The sequence below is a fragment of the Protopterus annectens genome, chromosome 1.part1 (assembly GCF_019279795.1).
Source record: "Protopterus annectens isolate FY-2018-M chromosome 1.part1, PAN1.0, whole genome shotgun sequence".
NCBI lineage: Eukaryota > Metazoa > Chordata > Ceratodontiformes > Protopteridae > Protopterus > Protopterus annectens.
In genome coordinates, this window is record NC_056726.1 from 966,714,417 (window position 1) to 966,735,910 (window position 21,494).

The 21,494-nt window shown below is 42.7% G+C and overlaps 1 protein-coding gene across 1 annotated transcript in view; it reads left to right on the plus strand.

Moving 5' to 3' along the window:
• The window catches only part of NOL10 (nucleolar protein 10), a 1,716,803-nt gene that overhangs the window by 409,800 nt on the left and 1,285,509 nt on the right, over positions 1-21,494 (plus strand). The window lies entirely within an intron of this gene.

The following is a 21,494-nucleotide window of genomic DNA, read 5'->3' on the forward strand; positions in this document are numbered from 1 at the left end:
ATCCTTTAAATTACTTGCATTCCTATACTCAAATCTCGGTGCTTGTCCCACTATCTCCTTGCATTCTTCATTTGATGTTAATATTTTCCAGCTTCTTTTTATTATACCACAAATTTGTTTAGTGTCAGTCGTGTGGGTAAGAATCATCTTAATCTTCTCTGGACCTTTCCTTCTGAACTCATCTGTTCCATTTTCTTTTTTTCTCTTCAAGTATGTTTTTTTCCTTTGTTTCCCTTTCCATCATGACTTGCTGCTTATTTTCCATGATCTCCATCTCTTTATACCCTCTATCTTTCAGATGGTCCGACATCATTCGAGTGATTTCTTGATGTCCTTAGAAACTGACTCCTCATCACATTCCTATAGGTGTGCCTCGGGTGCATACTATTTCTTAGAAGTATGTTGTTCTTCCAACAATCTTTTCTGTAAAGGGGTGTTCCTGTGTCATCTTCTTCATTTTGCCATATTCTCACGTCTAATAAGTCCATTTGTGTATCACTGTACATCATGGTGAACCTCAAGAAGTTAGTGCTGTTTTCTAAATATTGATGAAATTCCTTCAAATCCACAGCATTGCCTTCCCATAAAATACATATGTCATCAACAAACCTTTGATATAACTTTATCTTTCCATGGATTCTCATGATGAATGACTTGATCTTCCCAGTGCACCAAAACTAAATTCGCATAGCTATTGGCGCACGGCGTACCCATTGCTACTCCACATAGCTGAATGTATATTTTGCCATTGAAGATGAAGACGTCATTTGTTAATATCAACTCCATCAATTCACTGATGATCACAATTTGTCTCTCACCATACATGCCTTTGTTTATGAGATATTCCTTCATAGCCGTCATACCATAACAGTTGGGAATATTAGTAAATAAATTCTTAATGTCCATACATACCATTACATGTGTTCTTTTATTTCTTTTGGTTTCTGTAAACTCACCCAACTTTTCTATGAAGTCTTTCATATCTTTCAAAATTGTTGGTACTTTCTCCAGTTGTTTTTTGATGTGATTTTCTACATATATAGAGGCTGGCTCCGTGATCCATCCTGCTCCAGCCACAATGGGCCTCATTGGTGGTTTGTGTGGATCTTTATGTATTTTTGGAAGGCGTTTAAAAGCTGGAATCAGGGGATGCTCAACAACCAGATAGTCGTATAACTCTGATGTGATCAGGTTCCTTTCTCTAAGTCCTTCCAGACACATCCTCACTCGACTTTCAATATTATTCAGTTCCTTCTTATTAATTTCTCTATATGAGGTGCTATCTTCTAACAGAAGCAAAACTTCTTCTATGTATTTGTTGGTATCCATCAGATCTACCCCTCCTCCTTATTCCCTGGTTTGATTGTTAATTCTTTATTTTCTTCCAATTCCTTTAAGGCCATCCTCTTCCTTTGTGATGTTACAAAACTTTATTCTGTTATTATTTTGAATATGTTCAATTATTTCTTTCTCACATACATTGATAAATGTGTCCATCATCCCATTGTTTTGTGGAACAAAACTGCTGGGTTTCTTGAATCTTTCCATCTGTACATCCTTATTGTTCTTGAACATAGTCTTTAACATCACATCTCTTCCAAAACTTCTTAGGCTTAATATAGCCTCATTTTCATCCATTCGTTTTGTGGGTATGAATTTCAACCCTTTATTCAACACATTAACATGTACATCAGTTAGTCTGACGGATGAGAGATTGAAGACCAAAGATTCCCTATCCATACTTTTCATCTGTCTTCTGCAAATGATCTCCTTCTCTTTCTTCCTCTGCTTAAAGACCTCATTTTTTTTCTGTTCCTTATCTCTCTTATCCTTAACGGAAAAGTCGGAAAAACCATCTCTTTTTCATTGCTCTTCGGTATTGCTCCCATGTCTTTATTCACATCACCTTGGTGGTTGCTGCCCTGGGGTGCTGGGTTTGCCCTGTTTTCTGTACTTTCTGTGTTGTTTCTGATCTCCTGCCATACATACACACACATATATATATATATATATATATATATATATATATGTGTGTGTGTGTGTGTGTGTGTGTGTTTGTGTGTGTGTATACCTGTATATATATCTCCATATGTACGTGTATGTGCGTATATATATATATATATATATATATATATATGTGTGTGTGTGTGTGTATACATATACATATATATATATATGTGTGTGTGTGTGTGTGTGTGTATATATATATATATATATATATATATATATATATATAAATATATATATATATATATATATACACACACACACACAGATCTATATATAGGTACATACATACATACAAATGAAAATAAAAATCTTTCCACTGCTGGCGCTGGGGAAGAAGAATTCCTTTCCAATCTTTTCCTTTCTAGTAGCAGCTAGACAAGTGCAGTTCAGTGACAAGTTTGACTCTTCAGGAAAATTTTGGGGGAGGGGAATATCAATTCATCTTGGACTACGAGAAGATACTTTGAACAAAGGTCTGCAGTTTACCTACTTTTCTGGTTGCAGTTGTGTAACTCCTTGGTATAATGTAAAAGAAGCTCTGAGATGCACACAAATGAGGGCCATTCAAGAAATAAAGGAGTAGTCTTGTTACAAAAGATATATAATATGACATTGACCAAAGGTGTACGCTATGCCAGTCCCTGAACAGCCTCTTGCTTATAGTGAAGAGCAAAAAAAAGAAAGAAAAAGGAAACATTCCCTACTCCCAAGCATACCCCTTCCCTATCAGTTTTTCATTGGAAGAGCAAAAAAAAAAATACTGCCTTAGATTACTCTCTGCAGTCTGAAGAACACACACACAACAGACCATCCTTTCCATGCCCCCCTCCCTATCAGCTCTTCATTGGAGAGACAGAAAAAAAAAGAAACACCCGATGGAATGCTTACAGCAGTCTGAAGCACATGCCCCTCCATAACAGCAAAAGCACAAAAAAGTTGCTTTCTGTACCAACATTTCTGAAGTATCGGTACAGAAGGAATGCAGGAAAGACATTCAGTTTGCATCCTAATGCCCCTTTCTCCCAACCCTTGCTTTGCTCCTGACAGTGACTGACACTAATCCTATTATATGTCAGTAGGATGGGAATACACCACTACTACTTTACATCTAGCGTGACTCATATAAAGCAGACTTGAAATGGATTATGGGAAAGCGAGAGGATTCAACAAAAGAACACACTGGTATGTCAAGCCCGTTGGCAGCCATTTTGTGGAAAAACATAAAAATTCAATAAGAAGCACTCAGTGTCATTTTGAGGTGAGGTGTTAAAATAGCTCAGAAAACAAAGATAGAGTGAAAAATAGATTTTATTTTTAGTTTTAAGGTGGAATTTTCCTTTAAGAAACCCATTATTTCTGAAGCTTAAGCTACTTTGGGTTTACCCAATAAAGAAATGTACTCCTTATGCAAGCTTTTCTGATATCGTACAAGTGTTTTTGTGTGGGATAGTGTTTTACCACGGCAAGGACATCATCAAATGTGTAATACTTATGGTAACACTGTGATAACTTAACTTGTCATTTTTCTCAGACAAGTTTTTACTTTAAAGAAGAACTGACAGGAGTTTGTTATGGTACATGCATTTACTGATCTATGGTGAAGCTGAAAGTGGTGTATTCACTGAGTATCTACTGTTTTTGCTTATACTGACAGGTTTATAGTTTCATAGGTGTTTACTAGGCTAACGACCACAAGGGCCTTTTTAAGCCTAGCCATGCTTCCCATATCTCTGGCAAGATGTTCATCATGTTACACTGCTGCAGTCATTACACTTGGGTTATCCTGCCGTCAGGCGGTCCCGCAGTCGGTCCGAATTCCAAAGTCTTGGTTCGGCGTCAATTGCTGTCGTTTCTTCCCTGACGTCAGTGCGCTAGGAGTATATAAGATGCATCCGATGCCATTTTCTTCAGTCTTTCTTGCTGTGCGGTGCCCGAAGCAGAAGCAGTTCGCAAGTGCCGGTCGGCCGACTCCTGAGATTTAAGATGTTGAATTTCAGATCCGAAGGCTTCAATAAAGCTAAGTACCCCGTTGGGGAAACTTTTTTCTTGCCTCAGACCGATGTCAGAAAAAGTTAATAATTGTATTTCTTGTGGGAAGCAAATACCTCATATGGACTTCCACTCTTACTGTATTCCATGCCTAGGCCCTGATCACGACGTCACTAGTTGTCAGTTTTGTGCTAGATTTAACAAACGTACTATAAAAAGACGTTTTGATTTTGCTTTGCACTACTTTGGCCGCAGGTTCAATTATACGATGTCGTCGGATCAGCCGACTACCTCAATACCGAAAAAACGCAAAGACAAGGATAAAGACAGGCATCCGAGGTCCAAAATCGATGACGAAACCTCTTCTAGGCCAGTCGCTGGTTCTCAGTGAGGCGCTTTTGCAGCCCCTGACACCCGCTACCTCAGAGCCACAGGCCGCTTCCGACTCCCACTTGGAGACATCTAGGCCTCTGGAAACTCAAGGTATTGGGCCTACAGAAACGAGTCCCTCAGATGGGTCCGGAGCCACTGAGCAGGCATCGGCTTCTGAGGGTGTTTTCAGACCTTCACAACTTACCATTAAAACAACAGCCAAGACAAAGAAACAAGTACAGCATTCTCCTGGATAGTCCTCCATGCCTAAGAAACAGATGCTTAAAATGGCCGAAGACCTCATTACTCTAATCAGGGGTTCCCATCCCCCTCCTGAGAAAAGGCCTAGGCATGATACAGACTATGACTCCTCTGTTCAGGTTTCCATTTCCTCTGATTCCTCTTCAGACCAGGGATACTCTCTACCCGCTATGAGGACTCTGATGCTGAAGAATCTATCCCTTCAGCCTCTCCTCCTGAGGATTATTCTTTTGGGGAAACTTTACATACCATGAGGGAGCATTTCCATTGGGAAAGCCAGGATTACTCAGAATCCAAGAAAAGGCTCAGGGATTTCCTCTTATTGCCTCAACACAGGCCCCTGGCTATTCCGCCTGTGCTAGATATTGTGGATGATGTGTTCTTTGACTCCAGTTTATCTCCTGATTCTTTGCCCCCTGCTCCAGCCAAGCCAGATAGGTATTACAGAGTCCCTGACTCTCACAAGTTTCTTTACAAAAAACCCTTCTGCTCATCCAGAAACTATTTCCCAGGGTCCAAAAGGGGTTAACGCTTCCATTGCAAAAAATCCAGTACCCTCTGACAGAGATTCCAGAGCTTTGGATAGATGGGGGAAGAAAGTATACACTTCTGCAACTTTAGCAGTAAGAGCTTTAAATTGCCAGTTTCACATGCTTAAGTACCAACAATATTTAATGGTTCAGTTAAAACAAAAAATGCTTGCAAGCACAGAAGCTCCTGATTGTAAAGAAATGCAGGATTTATTGCATGCAGTTGAACAGGTGGGAAAACATACTCTGCAATGTGGTTTTGATTCTTTAGAGGCCTCTTGTAGAGCCGCAGTTACAGGTTCTGTGATTCGAAGGCATGCTTGGTTAAAAGAACAAAGTTTACCTGATCATGTTAAGGCAGAATTATTGGATGCTCCTTTACAGCATGATACTTTGTTTGGTGTTAAGGCAGAAGAGGTGTTAAAGAAAATGGAGGATAAAGCTAAATCTATGCACAGTCAAGGATTTCTTACAGGTACAGCCACCTCGGTTTAGCAGAAATTGGCCAACAAAGAATTGGTCCTTTCCACTGTCAGACAGGCCACAGAGAGGCAGATACAGACGCCCAAGAGGTCTCAACCTCAAGGCTCAAACAGACAACGACAGTGGGGCACCTCAACTCCAAAAGGTGGTGAGGACAAGTCTCAACCTTACAGGAAACCGTCACAATGACTTTCCCCTTCATACGCCAAGCAAGTCCCTTTTGGAAGCCCCTTAGGGGGAAAACTAGCACTTTTTTCTCAAAACTGGCAAACAATCACCCAAGACACATGGGTCCCGAATATTGTGTCTCAAGGTTACAGATTCCACTTTCATACTTTACCAAGACTAAAAGGAATGCCAGACCTGCCACAAAATCAATGGGCAGAGGCACAGAAACAAATTTAAGCCCTCATGGACATGAGAGCTATTCAAAAAGTACCACAACAGGAACAAGGACAAGGATTTTACTCAAGACTCTTCCTGGTCCCCAGAAAGGACAAGGCTTGGAGGCCCATACTAGACCTTTCAATTCTGAATACTTACCTGGATATTCCGAAATTCAAAATGTTAACATTACAGCAGCTTCTACCCATGCTGGGCAAGAAGGCTTGGCTTGTTACTCTGGACCTCAAAGAGACATACCTGCATGTCCCTATCAGACAAAATTGCAGAAGATACCTCAGATTCAAAGCTGGTACAATGCACTACCAATTCTCTGCACTGCCCTTTGGCTTATCTACTGCGCCCAGGGTCTTCACAAAGTGCCTGGCATCAGTAATTGCATTTTGCAGACAAAAAGGAATTCAAATATATCCATATCTGGACGACTGCCTCATTCAAGCAGAGACAAAGGACATTCTTCTACAGCATCTGGCATTTGTAAAAAGGTTGCTAATTTCTCTAGGTACACACTAAACGAAAAGAAGTCAAAACTAGTGCCCTCGCAACAGATTATATTCCTGGGTGCCAGCTTAAATACAACGGCCCAGATGGCTTACCTCACGCCAGACAAACAAGTTCAACTGACTCAATATTTTCAATTGCTGGCAAGAAAGTCCCATCTCCCTGCAAGAAAAATTCTGCAGGCACTGGGATTCATGGCATCCTGCATACTACTAATACCATATGCCAGACTGCATATGAGGAAATTACAATGGTACCTAAAAAGTGTTTGGACTCAACACTCTCACAGTTTAGAAGCAGTAATACCAATGATTCCCTCCCTACAACAGGAGTTTCGATGGTGGGCACAGGCATGTCACCTAAACAAGGGTCAGCCTTTCACCCAACCCACAGCCAGGCAAACTCTAACAACAGATGCTTTGGATTACGCCTGGGGAGCACACATGGCAGGAAAATGCATTCAGGACAAGTGGACCACAGACCAGATGCATCTTCACATCAATCAAAAAGATATGTTGGCTGTTCAAAATGCCCTAACAGCTTTCAAGGACCTTCTACATCCAGGACAATTACTACTAAAGACAGACAACACCACAGTAATGTGGTACATAAACAAGCAAGGGGGCACTCTTTCTTATCCCCTATGCAGGCAAGCCATGACCTTGTGGAACACAGCTCTAATGTATCAAGTTCACCTACAAGCACAATTCCTGCCAGGAAAGAAAAATACTCTGGCAGACGATCTAAGCAGAAATATCATGGACCCTGACGAATGGAAATTGAATCCACAAATCTTCAGCATGGTAACGCAAAAGTGAGGATGCCCAGACATAGATCTTTTTGCCTCCCCACTGAATTGCCAACTACAAAAATTCTGCACAAGGACTTATCACAAACAAGCATGGAAAGTGGATGCTCTTCTGTTCATCTGGAAAAACCTAAAAGTTTATGCCTTCCCGCCACTGCCTCTCCTTTCAAAGGTACTCCTAAAAGCCAGACAAGAAAAACCACAGATGATCCTGATTGCTCCAGACTGGCCACGCCAGCACTGGTACCCTATCTTAAGGAACTTGGCTCAAGGCCCACCATGGATTTTGTCTCAAATTCCACACCTTCTGACTCAACAAAACAATCGGATCCTGCACGGTCAGCTCAAAACCCTAAACCTGGCTGCATGGCAGGTAATTAGTCAAACAGGCAACACCTCTCTCTAAAGCTGTTATGGATGTCATTCTGGAGGCCAGGAGGCCTAGCACCAGGAAAGCTTACTCAGAAAAATGGAAGAGATTCTGTGCCTGGAACCAGGCTCAAAGCCTTGACCCTCTTGTTCCAAACATTCCTCAGATTTTACAATACTTAACTGAGATGCTGGACAGAGGCCTATCTGTCTCATCAATTAAGATCCACACCTCTGCCATTTCAGCACATCACAACACGGAAAAGCAAATCACTAAAGACTCCTGGTCTTTTTTAAGTTCTATTAATTCTTTGGGGTTCCACCCTAATTGCTTTTTTGTAACTATCGACGTGAAAGACCTTTACTCTTCTATTCCCCACAATATAGCAGTAGATTGGGTACCAGCTATGTTAAGGTCACTGGGAGCAACTAGTGAAGAAAGTCAACTGGTAGGAGAGTTAATTGATGTGGTCCTGTCATACAATTTTATTAAATTTGAGAAGGAATTACACCATCAAAAAATTGGGATAGCCATGGGTTCCCCATGTGGTGGGAGCATAGCTAATTTAGTCATGACATCTTGGGAGAGATCCTATTTATTAAACGAAGGAGACCACAATTCAAAGCTACTCTTCTACACTCGATTCCTAGATGATATGTTTGTGATGTTTGATGGAACAAACACTGAGATCGATGAGTTCATTAGGTACCTCAATAATTCTACGGACTTCCTTTCCTTCACATTTCACTTCAATAAGGATAGAATAGATTATTTAGATGTCGACCTTAGGAAAGATTACAATAAGAAAATCTGGGTCTCCAAGATACATCGGAAGGCGACATATTCTAATTCCTTCCTCCATTTTTCTAGCTGCCACCCTAAACATCAAAAGAAATCTGTTGTAAAAGGTCAGTTAGTAAGGGTAGCTAGAATGATAACGTATGATGAGGAATTTGTTAGTGAATGTGAAACCTTATTTCAGTTCTTTTCGAGGAGGGGTTACCCTCATGACTTCCTCACTGAGATTTTCGAGGAATTTAAAACAAAAAGAACCTTGAAGGTATATGTACCACTGTTAAATGTGAGGTGTTCGACCCAGAGTGTTACAGTGGTTAATGAAGGGAGAGAAAGGAATGAGGTAAACTACATGGCCAGTTTCACTTGCACATTCAACATAGATTCCAATGCTATCTTTAACATCATTTTAAAAAATTGGGACTTCCTGGCTAACGACGATGAATTGAGACACAAACTCCCAATTAAACCAAAGATAGTATACAAAAGGGGCAGCAACTTGAAAGAACTCCTCGAGAGTAGTAAACAGGGATTTTCAACTAGGAAAGGTATGACTAAATGTAACATGTGCAAGTACTGCAAGTTTATTGATGAAGGCTGTAATTTTGAAATAGGTGAGTGGAGGTTTAAAACAAACTACAAACTCAATTGCAACAGTAAACAGGTAGTGTACTTAGCCAAGTGTAGTTACTGTCCGGTCTTCTACATAGGGAAGACGGACAGAAGGTTAAACAAGAGGATCTACGAACACCTATACAGCATTAGGTGTAATAAACTGTCCAACGCCCTGGCTAGGCACGTTAACGAACATCCAGGACACGAGTTTAAATTTAGGGCCATTGACCAACAGGTCAGTGATGGAAGGGGTGGTCATGACTCACTTAAACTCGAAAGGAAAGAGCTCCTTTGGCAATTAATTCCAATCAGAGACCTGGGATAAATGAAATGTGCTCAATTCAGTGTATACTGAGATTAAAGAACTTAGAGAGGTAGTAAACTCACCCCCCACCCTTTGTCAAGCCTATTAATAGGTGGATGCTTTATATACATTTAGGCACTTACAAGACTAAATATCAGCACACATCACAACTTGTACATTCTGTATTGGATGCATAATTACGTGCAAACTAAGTAGGAAGTAGACCTACTTGCAGCAAGACACATATATTCTCATTTTTAAGTTCATTTTACTTTCATTTTTAGTTGCATGGTACTTCCTATCATTATATTCATTATTATTGTGTGTTTTAACTTCTTAAAGTTGTTTTAAAAAAAAAAAAAAAACCTTGCAACTTTTTGAATTCCCTAAAGTTGCTTAACCTCCAAACAGTAGAGACTTGCAGAGAAGGGGGATGGTTTTGTACATAGGGGATGATTTGTATTAACTTTGCACATTAATATTGAAAAAGCAACAAACACTGTTTTTATATTTACACCAGTGTTGTTACTTACACTGTGATGGATTCTAACTTCTAAATATTTTATTGTTAGAACTTAATTATATAGAATCAAGCATGTTTTGTATTGACTAGCCCTGGTGGTTGTTTTAGTCTTTACATACTGTTCTTATAGGTTGCAGTTTACAATGCTTGTTTTAATAAGAGAAACAGCTCTTTTAAATGTTTTAAATTAGTGTTAATTGATTGATGTTTTAAAGGCAGCCTTTTGGAAGGCTCCACTGTTTTGCATTCTGAAGAAGTTGAGTATTCACTTGCTGAAAAGTGCATGATACTGAACGCACTTCAAGTCTATCAGTAAATAAAAGGAAAAATATTCTAGCATCTTGTGGAGAGCGTCTTGAATCCAACCAGTGAGTTTTTGGTTTCTTTTTCGTTCATCGGAGAATTCTGAATACTTACCTGGATATTCCGAAATTCAAAATGTTGACATTACAGCAGCTTCTACCCATGCTGGGCAAGAAGGCTTGGCTTGTTACTCTGGACCTCAAAGAGACATACCTGCATGTCCCTATCAGACAAAATTGCAGAAGATACCTCAGATTCAAAGCTGGTACAATGCACTACCAATTCTCTGCACTGCCCTTTGGCTTATCTACTGCGCCCAGGGTCTTCACAAAGTGCCTGGCATCAGTAGTTGCATTTTGCAGACAAAAAGGAATTCAAATATATCCATATCTGGACGACTGCCTCATTCAAGCAGAGACAAAGGACATTCTTCTACAGCATCTGGCATTTGTAAAAAGGTTGCTAATTTCTCTAGGTACACACTAAACGAAAAGAAGTCAAAACTAGTGCCCTCGCAACAGATTATATTCCTGGGTGCCAGCTTAAATACAACGGCCCAGATGGCTTACCTCACGCCAGACAAACAAGTTCAACTGACTCAATATTTTCAATTGCTGGCAAGAAAGTCCCATCTCCCTGCAAGAAAAATTCTGCAGGCACTGGGATTCATGGCATCCTGCATACTACTAATACCATATGCCAGACTGCATATGAGGAAATTACAATGGTACCTAAAAAGTGTTTGGACTCAACACTCACAGTTTAGAAGCAGTAATACCAATGATTCCCTCCCTACAACAGGAGTTTCGATGGTGGGCACAGGCATGTCACCTAAACAAGGGTCAGCCTTTCACCCAACCCGCAGCCAGGCAAACTCTAACAACAGATGCTTTGGATTACGCCTGGGGAGCACACAAGGCAGGAAAATGCATTCAGGACAAGTGGACCACAGACCAGATGCATCTTCACATCAATCAAAAAGATATGTTGGCTGTTCAAAATGCCCTAACAGCTTTCAAGGACCTTCTACATCCAGGACAATTACTACTAAAGACAGACAACACCACAGTAATGTGGTACATAAACAAGCAAGGGGGCACTCTTTCTTATCCCCTATGCAGGCAAGCCATGACCTTGTGGAACACAGCTCTAATGTATCAAGTTCACCTACAAGCACAATTCCTGCCAGGAAAGAAAAATACTCTGGCAGACGATCTAAGCAGAAATATCATGGACCCTGACGAATGGAAATTGAATCCACAAATCTTCAGCATGGTAACGCAAAAGTGAGGATGCCCAGACATAGATCTTTTTGCCTCCCCACTGAATTGCCAACTACAAAAATTCTGCACAAGGACTTATCACAAACAAGCATGGAAAGTGGATGCTCTTCTGTTCATCTGGAAAAACCTAAAAGTTTATGCCTTCCCGCCACTGCCTCTCCTTTCAAAGGTACTCCTAAAAGCCAGACAAGAAAAACCACAGATGATCCTGATTGCTCCAGACTGGCCACGCCAGCACTGGTACCCTATCTTAAGGAACTTGGCTCAAGGCCCACCATGGATTTTGTCTCAAATTCCACACCTTCTGACTCAACAAAACAATCAGATCCTGCACGGTCAGCTCAAAACCCTAAACCTGGCTGCATGGCAGGTAATTAGTCAAACAGGCAACACCTCTCTCTAAAGCTGTTATGGATGTCATTCTGGAGGCCAGGAGGCCTAGCACCAGGAAAGCTTACTCAGAAAAATGGAAGAGATTCTGTGCCTCAAAGCCTTGACCCTCTTGTTCCAAACATTCCTCAGATTTTACAATACTTAACTGAGATGCTGGACAGAGGCCTATCCGTCTCATCAATTAAGATCCACGCCTCTGCCATTTCAGCACATCACAACACGGATTCTCCTTTATTCTCTCATCCCTTGCTAAAGGAGTACCTCAGAGGGGCTAAAAACATAAGACCGCCCCAGAGAGCACTAACACCAACTTGGGACCTCAATTTCGTTTTGGAAAAACTGACCCTACCACCTTTTGAGCCAGCCAACACAGCCTGTCTAAAATTTTTATCATGGAAAACAGCTCTGCTCCTGGCAGTAACTTCAGCGTGAAGAGTCTCAGAGCTACAGGCATTAATGCCAGTAGAACCTTTTATAATTTTTCATCAGGACAGGGTATCTTTAAGAACAAACCCTACCTTTATGCCAAAGGTGGTATCTAGTGTGACTCTTAACCAAACCATCCATTTGCCAACTTTTTATCCAAACCCCCAGAATAAAGGAGAGAAACTTATGCATTCTTTGGACATACACAGGCAGCTACGCTTCTACTTGGACAAAACAGGAAAACTGAGCAACTGTTTGTAGCATATGCTGCAGGATCACAGGGCAAGGCTATGTCAAAGCAGACTTTATCCAAATGGATAAGACACTGTATTCGGTACTGCTACACACAGCATGGAAAGTCAGTCCCAAATAACATTAGGCCACATTCCACCAGGGCAACAGCCACTTCAACAGCCTTTCTCGGAGGAGTACCTACCAAGGAAATTTTGTAGGCAGCAACTTGGAGTTCAGTGCACACCTTTACCAAGCATTGCCACCTGCCTCTTTACTCTAAATCCAGAGCAGGATTTGCCACTGCAGTCCTGCAGGGCCTCATAGCCAATCCTAACTCTTTATAGACCAGCCACCCAACCTCAGGTTTGGGATTCTACCCAAGTGTAATGACTGCAGCAGTGTAACACGATGAACATAGTACAGTTTTGTACCTACCATAAATGTAGATGTTCGAGTGTTCACACTGCTGCAGTCCAGGTTACCCTCCCTCCATCCCTTCTGAACTAGCTGGGCTTATCTATACCTTTCTGTCCTTTACAACCTTTGGGGTGTACTTGCTGGTAACTGAAGGTATTGTTTTTATTGTATATTTTTGATTAGCAATATGTATTTCCTACCTACTTGGGGGCACCTGACATCTGGGGCAAGAAAAACTGAAGAAAATGGCGTTGGATGCATCTTATATACCCCTGGCGCACTGACGTCAGGGAAGAAGCGACAGCAACCGACGCCCGACCAAGACTTTGGAATTCGGGCCGACTGCGGGGACCGCCTGATGGCAGGATAACCCAAGTGTAATGACTACAGCAGTGTGAACACTCGAACATCTACATTTATGGTAGGTACAAACTGTATTTTCTGATACCTTTGATTAGTGTAAGCAGGGGTTTGGGAGATGAAACATTTACAAGCAGGAGCCTGGGAGATAAAACATTTACAGGCTGCCTGTGTCCATTAGAGACATAGGTGCAAAACCAGGGATGAATTTCCTGTTCCCCATCCAGTTGTCCAAGTTGCACTTGAATTGGGTTAGGGAGGAACTCTGCTTCACATGGATGGTGAGCCTGTTCCATAGACTGGGTAGTCTCTGGGATACATACCTGTCTGTCCAGCAGGTTCTATTTATATAACAGGCAATGTATAAGTCTTTAGAACAGGTAATTCTGGTGCTTGTGTATATGCAGGAGGTCCATCAGAGTGCAATGCCCTATATGCCAGGCATAGATCTCCCCTGAAAAGCCTGTAGGAGACAGAATGCAGGAACTAGGCCTTGAGGCAGTTGGCATAGGACATTTTATTTACACACTATATCTTTTTAGTTAGGAACCTCTGTGGACGTTTCAGTTGTTGGATATGCCTGGTTTGGTACATAACAAGGGGGGCATTGTACTTTGTGATAGGCCTGATGAATGCTGAATACAGTGGAACAATGACTTCCTTGGACTTAGATGCCATACCTTTGTTTATAAGTTGCGCTGCTGTAGACGTAATGGTTAAAGGTTAAATTATTAACTGTGTGTCCCCCCAAGTCCCTGGCTACTGGGTCAACTCTAGGGGGTGTGTTGTCAGTCTGGTAATTACCAGGGTGGATGACTCCCAAAGAATACTGTTATGCATTTCTTGGCATTTAGATGCTGTGTCCCTTACACTTGGGGTGATCCTGTCCTCGGGTCGGCCCAATATCAAAGTATTTCAGTCTTTTGCCGCATGGTCCGATGCAGAAGCAGCCTCCCAGGCCAGGGCAGTTTAGCTTCTCTGTTGGTGTCACCCCTAGTTCTTTCAGGATTGTGCCCAAAAAGCACATGCAGTTTTGAGCAGCTTCAGATGTTTTTTAGTCTTTCAGCTGAAGACTTGCAGGGTACTCTCCTTATTCTGATTCCAGATTTTTTTTCTTTGGTTTCATTCCATGAGGGAACATTTTAAGTTAAGTGAAGGTCAGACTCTCTGATTCCAGGAAAAGGCTTAGGAATTTTGCTTACCCCTGAAATATCAAAACTTTCTCAATTGAGTCTAAGGTAGATGCTCTGGCTTTGAGCATTGAGTGTAAAAAGTACAGATTATTTTGTTGTCTGTCTGTGAACAGGTGGGTAAGCATTCTTTACAATGTGGTTTTGATGGGTATTGGATATCATACATACAGGTTTTCCATACCTTGCCTCCTTTCCTTCCTTTGCCCATGCGGCTTCTCCTCCTCAGCAAAAGAGACTAGATACAAACAAATTTTGCTGCTTGCTCAAATAAGGCCCGCCTGGCAGTCCCTCTGCCAAGTGGGCTAAGTTTTATTATTCTCTGTTCCTTTAGTACCAAGAAGGGAACAAAACACGGGGAGATTCAATTGGATTTTATCTATCTCAACTATTATCTGGACATTCCTGGACAAAAAATGTTGATTACAGCCTTTTACCTGCTGGGCAAAGATCACTGGATGGTGACTCTGGGATCCAAGGAGGCTTACTACCATGTTCCTATCAGGCTAAGTTGCAGGGTTCTGGCTCTTCTTCAGGCTCAAAGGAATACAGATATCCTTATACTTGAGCGGTGCCTGATTCTGGCCCAAGAAAGGACGAACTTCTTCATCATTTACACTATGTGATAGCAGTGCTAAGATGCCTGGGGTATTCTGTGAGCGAAATAAGTCCAGTCTAGTACCTTTTTGTGGTGTGTCAGGAATGTCACCTAAAAGGGACTCTCTGTGGCCCGCAGAGAGGCGAAGTCAGATTCTAACGACATTCAATTGGCAATCTTCATGTGTATGCCTTTCCACCTCTGCCCCAGATTGGCCTCTCGACAGCACTGGTACCCATTACTGAGAAGTCTGGTGAGAGCCCATGGCCTTTACCTTCGATTCCACACCTGTGCAGCAATTTCTGCTCACTATGACTGTGACCCACCATTGTTTGCTCCTACTCCTGCTTGGGATCTCAATTAAATATTTATCATGGAAGACTGCTTTTTGTTGGCCATTACTCTGCGAGAAGGACTAATCCTTCCTTTATGCCTAAAGTGGTTTCTAGTGTGGCTTTAAACCAAACTATTCATTTCATTCCACTAGGGCTACTGCCACTTCTACAGCTTTTTAAGGGGTGGCCACTAAAGATATTTTGGAGGCAGCTACTTGGAGTTCAGTGCATACATGTGAGATGAAGAACATCTTCTGACATCTGGGGATATTCCGGCCGAGGGACAGCGACTACACACAAGTGTAAGGACTGCAGCAATGTGGAACTTTTTAGTCCATGGCTCTGACACCAGTTGTTTGTCTGGGTCAGCCCCTCCTGAAGAACATTTGTGTCAGTTTGGGATTCAGTGACAGCTTGTAATTTACAATCATGTACAAATTTAGTCAGCCAGAGACCACTGACATTGGCCCTCACTTTAGAGAAGTAAATGCCAAAAAGGAGCGGTCCAAGGACTGACCCTGAAGGTCTCCACTTGTGACTGGCCCCTTTATAGAGTTGGGCTCCCCAATTCTAACTTCCTGTGTCCTGTCTGTGAGCCATTTGACTAGCCATCGGGTGTCATAGGAGTTTGTACCTAACCTCTGAGTTTGTCGACAATGCCCGAGTTGGGTATTTTATCAGATGCTTTGGCCAGTCCAAGGTAGGCAGTGTGAATTATTTTTTCCTCACCCATTGCTTTAGTTACTTTCTCAAAGAAGTCCAGCAAGTTGAGTAGGCATGATCTACCCTTGACAAAGCCAAACTGGTTTGTGTCCAGTGTCTGGAGGTTTACTATATCTTTGTTGATCATTTCCATGAAAATTCTTTCCATGGCTTTACATATAATACTAGTGAGACTTATGGGTTTGTAGTGTCCAGGATCTGTAGATGGCCCACCTTTGTGCAGAGGGATGATTGTTGATGTTCTCCTTTCATGAGGCATGAAACTTGTTTGGAGGCTACAGTTAAATGGTAGATGTTCTTCGTGTTTCACTGTTGCAGTCATCACATCTGGGTTATGTGCCTGCAGGTAGCCCTCAGTTGGCCTGCATCGGATGCTGTTGCTTCTTCCATGATGTCAGGTCGTCAGGGGTATAAAACCTGCAGCCGCCACCATTACTTCAGCTTTTCTTGCTGTGCATTGTCAGAAGCAGAAACGGTTCGCAAGTGCCGGTCGGCCACCTCCTGAAATTTTCATTTTTCGAGTTTCAGACCTGAAGTCTTCTAAAAGATAAGTGCTCTAACCGATGTCAGAAAAAGTTAATAATTGTCTTGCCTGTGGAAAGCAAATATCTTACAAATATTTTCATTCCTACTGCATCATCTGTTTAGGCCCAGACCATGACGTTCCTCGCTGTTGGTTTTGTGCCTTGCTCAACACCCGAACTATTCGTTGTTGGGCTATTTTTGTCACTAAATTCTTTTGCTCTCGTTCTCCGTATTCCGAAATGGCTTCGATAAGCCATCTTACTACCGATCTTCCAAAAAAAGTAAGGATAAAGACAGAAACAGACCACATAGGTCCAAAACTGCCGACGACGCTTCCATTAAGCTAGTCACCAGTCCGCCTGTACTCAGTAAGGCACTTTCACAGCCCCTGATACCCGCTTCTACAGATTCGCAGACCTCTACTGAGACCCATTCGGAGTCCGGTATGCCGCGAGATTCTTCTTCGACTATGGAACCTGCGGATGTCTCTACCTTGGATGGGTCCAGAGCCGCTGTGCAGGCACCGGCTTCTGAGGGTGCATTCACGCCTTCCGATTTTCATATTAAACAGACAACTTTGTTTCAAACCAGAAATACTGAATTTCTCAGGCCCAGAGTTCGCACTACGCTTAAGAAACTGACAACCAAAGCGTATTCTCAGGCCCACATGCCTCAGAAACAAATGCTTAGAATGGCTAAATATCTTATTACTTTAATTAGGGGAAGCCAGCCTTCCCCCTCAAAAAGACAAAGAACTGATTTTCCTTCTGATTCTTCAGATCATGAGTCTGTTGACTCTGATCCTTCTGATTACCAGGACATACCCTTAACTACCTATGAGGATTCTGATGCTGAGGATTCCATTCCCTCTGCTTCCCAACCAGAAGATTTTTCTTTTGGTGAAACCCTGTATACCCTTGGGGAGCATTTCCACTGGGAGTGCCAGGACTACCGACAGTCCAAAAAGAGACTTGGGGAATTTTTACACTTGTCTCAGCACAGACCTCTAGCTATCCCTCCGGTTCTGGAAATTGTAGATAATGTCTTCTTCAAATCTAGCCTTACCCCTGATACTTTGCCTCCAGCTCCCAGGAAACCTGACAGGTACTACAGTGTACCTGACTCCTACAAATTTCTCTTTAAGATTCCTACTGCGGATTCAGAGACCATTTCCCAGGGACCTAAAGGCATTAAGGCTACAAAAACCCTACCCCTTCGGACAGGGACTCTAGCGCTTTAGACAAATGGGGTAAGAAGGTATACACCTCTGCTACTCTTGCCATCAGGGCTTTAAATTGCCAGTTTCATATGTTAAAGTATCAGCAAAATATTATGGAGCTAATTAAACAGAAAATGATGTTGATTCCTGATTGTGCGGAACATAAAGATTTACAAGAGTTAATGCATTCTGCTAACCAAGTTGGAAAACATACTTTGCAATGTGGTTTTGATGATTTAGAAGCATCTTGCAGGGCTGCTGTCACTGGGTCTGTTCTTAGAAGGCATGCTTGGCTTAAGGAACAAATCTTGCCAGACCATGTCAAAGCAAAATTACTAGATGCACCATTAAACCAAGAATGCCTGTTTGGCAGTAAAGTTGAAGAAGTCCTCAAAAAGATGGAGGAAAAAGCTAAATCTATGCAAACTGTTAAAGATTTCCTGTAGGTACAGCCACCTAGATTCTGTAGGAATTAGCCTTCTAAAAACTGGTCCTTTCCAGTCCCTCCCAGACCTTCTCAGTCCAAACCCAGGGGCAGGAGACCACCAAGATTACAGTCTCAGGGTATGCACAGATCTAAGCAGTGGAGTGCTCCCACCTCTAAAACAGGGAGTAGTAAGCCACCAGCCTATAGTAAAATCTCGGAATGACTTATCCCTAACTCTTCCGTGCCTTGCCCAAGTACTTGCACCTTTAGTAGGAAAACTTGCCCTGCATGCAAAAAACTGGGAGTACATCACCCAGGACAGATGGGTCTTGAACATTGCATCCCAAGGATACAGATTCTACTTCCACTCACTGCCAACTGCAAGCGGATGGCCAGACATCCCCCCAAACTAGTGGGCAGAGGCCCAAAAGCAAGTACTTTCTCTTCTCAGTATCAAGGCTATTCAACCTGTCCCAGCAGAGCAAAGGGGACAAGGTTTTTACTCCAGACTGTTTCTGGTACCCAGAAAAGAAAACTCTTGGTGTCCTATCCTGGATCTGTCTAGTCTCAACACCTTCCTGGTGGTTCCAAGATTCAAAATGCGTACTCTCCAACAGCTGCTTCCAACGCTAACCAAGAACTCCTGGCTAGCCACCCTAGACTTAAAAGAAGCTTATCTGCACATCCCCATAAGGGAATCTTGCAAGAAATATCTACGTTTCAGACCAGGCTCTATGAACTATTAGTTCTCTGCACTTCCCTTTGGCTTATCTATTGCACCCAGGGTATTCACAAAATGCCTAGCTCCAGCCATTGCGTATTGCAGGCAGAGAAAAATTAATATTTACCCATACTTGGACGATTGCCTGATTCAAGGCAGACAGTCAGGAATTACTACTCCAGCACCTGACATTTATAAAGGGACTCCTAACTTCACCGGGGTACACCATCAACGAAAATAAATCACATCTGGTACCCAGCCAACAGATTGTATTCCTGGGAGCAAGCTTGAACACAGCTTCCCAGATGACATTCCTCACTCCAGAAGAACAAATTTATTTGACAAACTGCTTCAATCTACTGGCCACCAAAACCCAGCTATCTGCAAGAAAAATACTGCAAGCCCTAAGGTTCATGGCCTCTTGCATTCTACTGATTCCATATGCAAGACTGCATATGAGGAAACTTCAGTGGTACTTAAAAAGTCTCTGGTGTCAACATTCCCAGGACCTGGAAACAATGATTCCTATCATTCCTTGCCTAAAGGCAGAGTTCCTTTGGTGGGCATAGGCCTGCTACCACAACAAAGGACTCCCTTTCACTCAACTCCCTGCCTCACAAACCCTAACAAGAGACGCATCAGACTGTGCATGGAGAGCTCACATGGCAGGACAATGCATTCATTCAAGGCAAATGGAGCCCAAAGCAAATGCACCTGCATATCAGTCAAAAAGAAATGTTAGCTGTACACAATCCTCTGACAGCCTTCAAATGCATTGTTCTTCCAGGGCAACTATTGATACAGACAGACAACACCACAGTTATGTGGTACATAAACAGGCAGGGGGGAACCCATTCCTACCCACTCTGCAGATTAGCCATGGCTCTGTGGAACACAGCCGTGAGCAATCAAGTGCACCTGCAAGCTCAATTCCTGCCAGGCAAACTAAATTCACTGGCAGACGACTTGAGCAGAAATCTAATGGACCCATACGAGTGGAAACTGGAACCCAAATCATTCAAGCTTCTGATCCACAGGTGGGGGGCACCAGAGGTGGACCTCTTTGCTTCCCCTCAGAACTATCAGTTGAGCAAATATTGCACCAGAACTCCCCACAGCCAAGCATGGAAAGTGGATGCCCTGTCCTTTAAACGGGAAAACCTCTCAATCTATGCCTTTCCCCCTCTGCCACTCCTCTCGAAGGTTCTACTAAAGATAAAACCGGACAAGCCAAGGACAACCCTGATTGCACCAGACTGGCCACGCCAGCACTGGTACCCACTTTTGCACAGTCTGACAGTACTGCCACCATGGCACCTGCCTCAGACCCCCTCCTTGCTGTCCCAGCATGAGGGCCAGATTTTGCATCCTCAGCTACAAACCCTGAACCTAGCAGCCTGGCGCATCCCCTGAACTCAGCACCAGCAACCCTCAGTAAACCGGTGCTGGATGTCATCCTTGAGGCAAGGAGGCCTAGTACTAGAAAATCCTAGTCAGAAAAGTGGAAAAGATATTGTTCTTGGCGCCAGTCTCTGGGAATGGACACAAATGTGCCCAGCTTACCTCATATACTAGATTACTTAACAGAAATGCTTCACAAAGGCCTATCCTTTTCTTCAATTAAGATTCATGCACCTGCCATCTCAGCTCATTATAATACTGAGCCATCCTTCTTCTCTCATCCTCTGGTCAAACGGTTCCTGAGAGGAGCCAAAAATGTAAGATGCCCCCAGGAGAGCTCCCACTCCAGCCTGGTACCTTAACTTTGTATTGGAAAAACTTACGCTTCCACCCTTTGAACCTGCTGCTTCAGCAGAGTTAAAATTCCTCTCCTGTAAAACAACTTTACTTCTAGCCATCACTTCAGCAAGAAGAGTGTCTGAATTGCAGGCCCTTATGGCCGTGGAACCCTTCATTATCTTCCATGCGGACAGGGTTTCCCTCAGGACTAACCCATCATTTATGCCTAAGGTGGTATCTAGTGTGGCTTTAAACCAATCCATTCATTTGCCAACTTTTTTCCCTAATCCTCAGAATAAAGGGAAAAGGATCCTACAAACGCAACTTACCTGAGAACCCTTGCTGTCTTTGTGGGCTAAATCTGTGCCTCAGGCATTGGTGGTTCCACCTGCAGTTGCCATTTGTTGTTTCTGAGATCACTCACTCACTTTTCTATCTTCCTCTGTTGTAGTTCTTCAGGCCATCTTGAACGGGGTGGGGGGGTGGGGGTTAGTCACGTCCTCTTTGGCTGTGTCCAATGTCCAAGTCCAGGCATGGGAAAACCATCTTTACTGGGACGTGGAGTTTCTGTAGGATGTGCTTCTGATGCTCGGGGGAAGGAGGTGCCCTCTTAAAGGGGGGCAGTGTCCTATTCTAG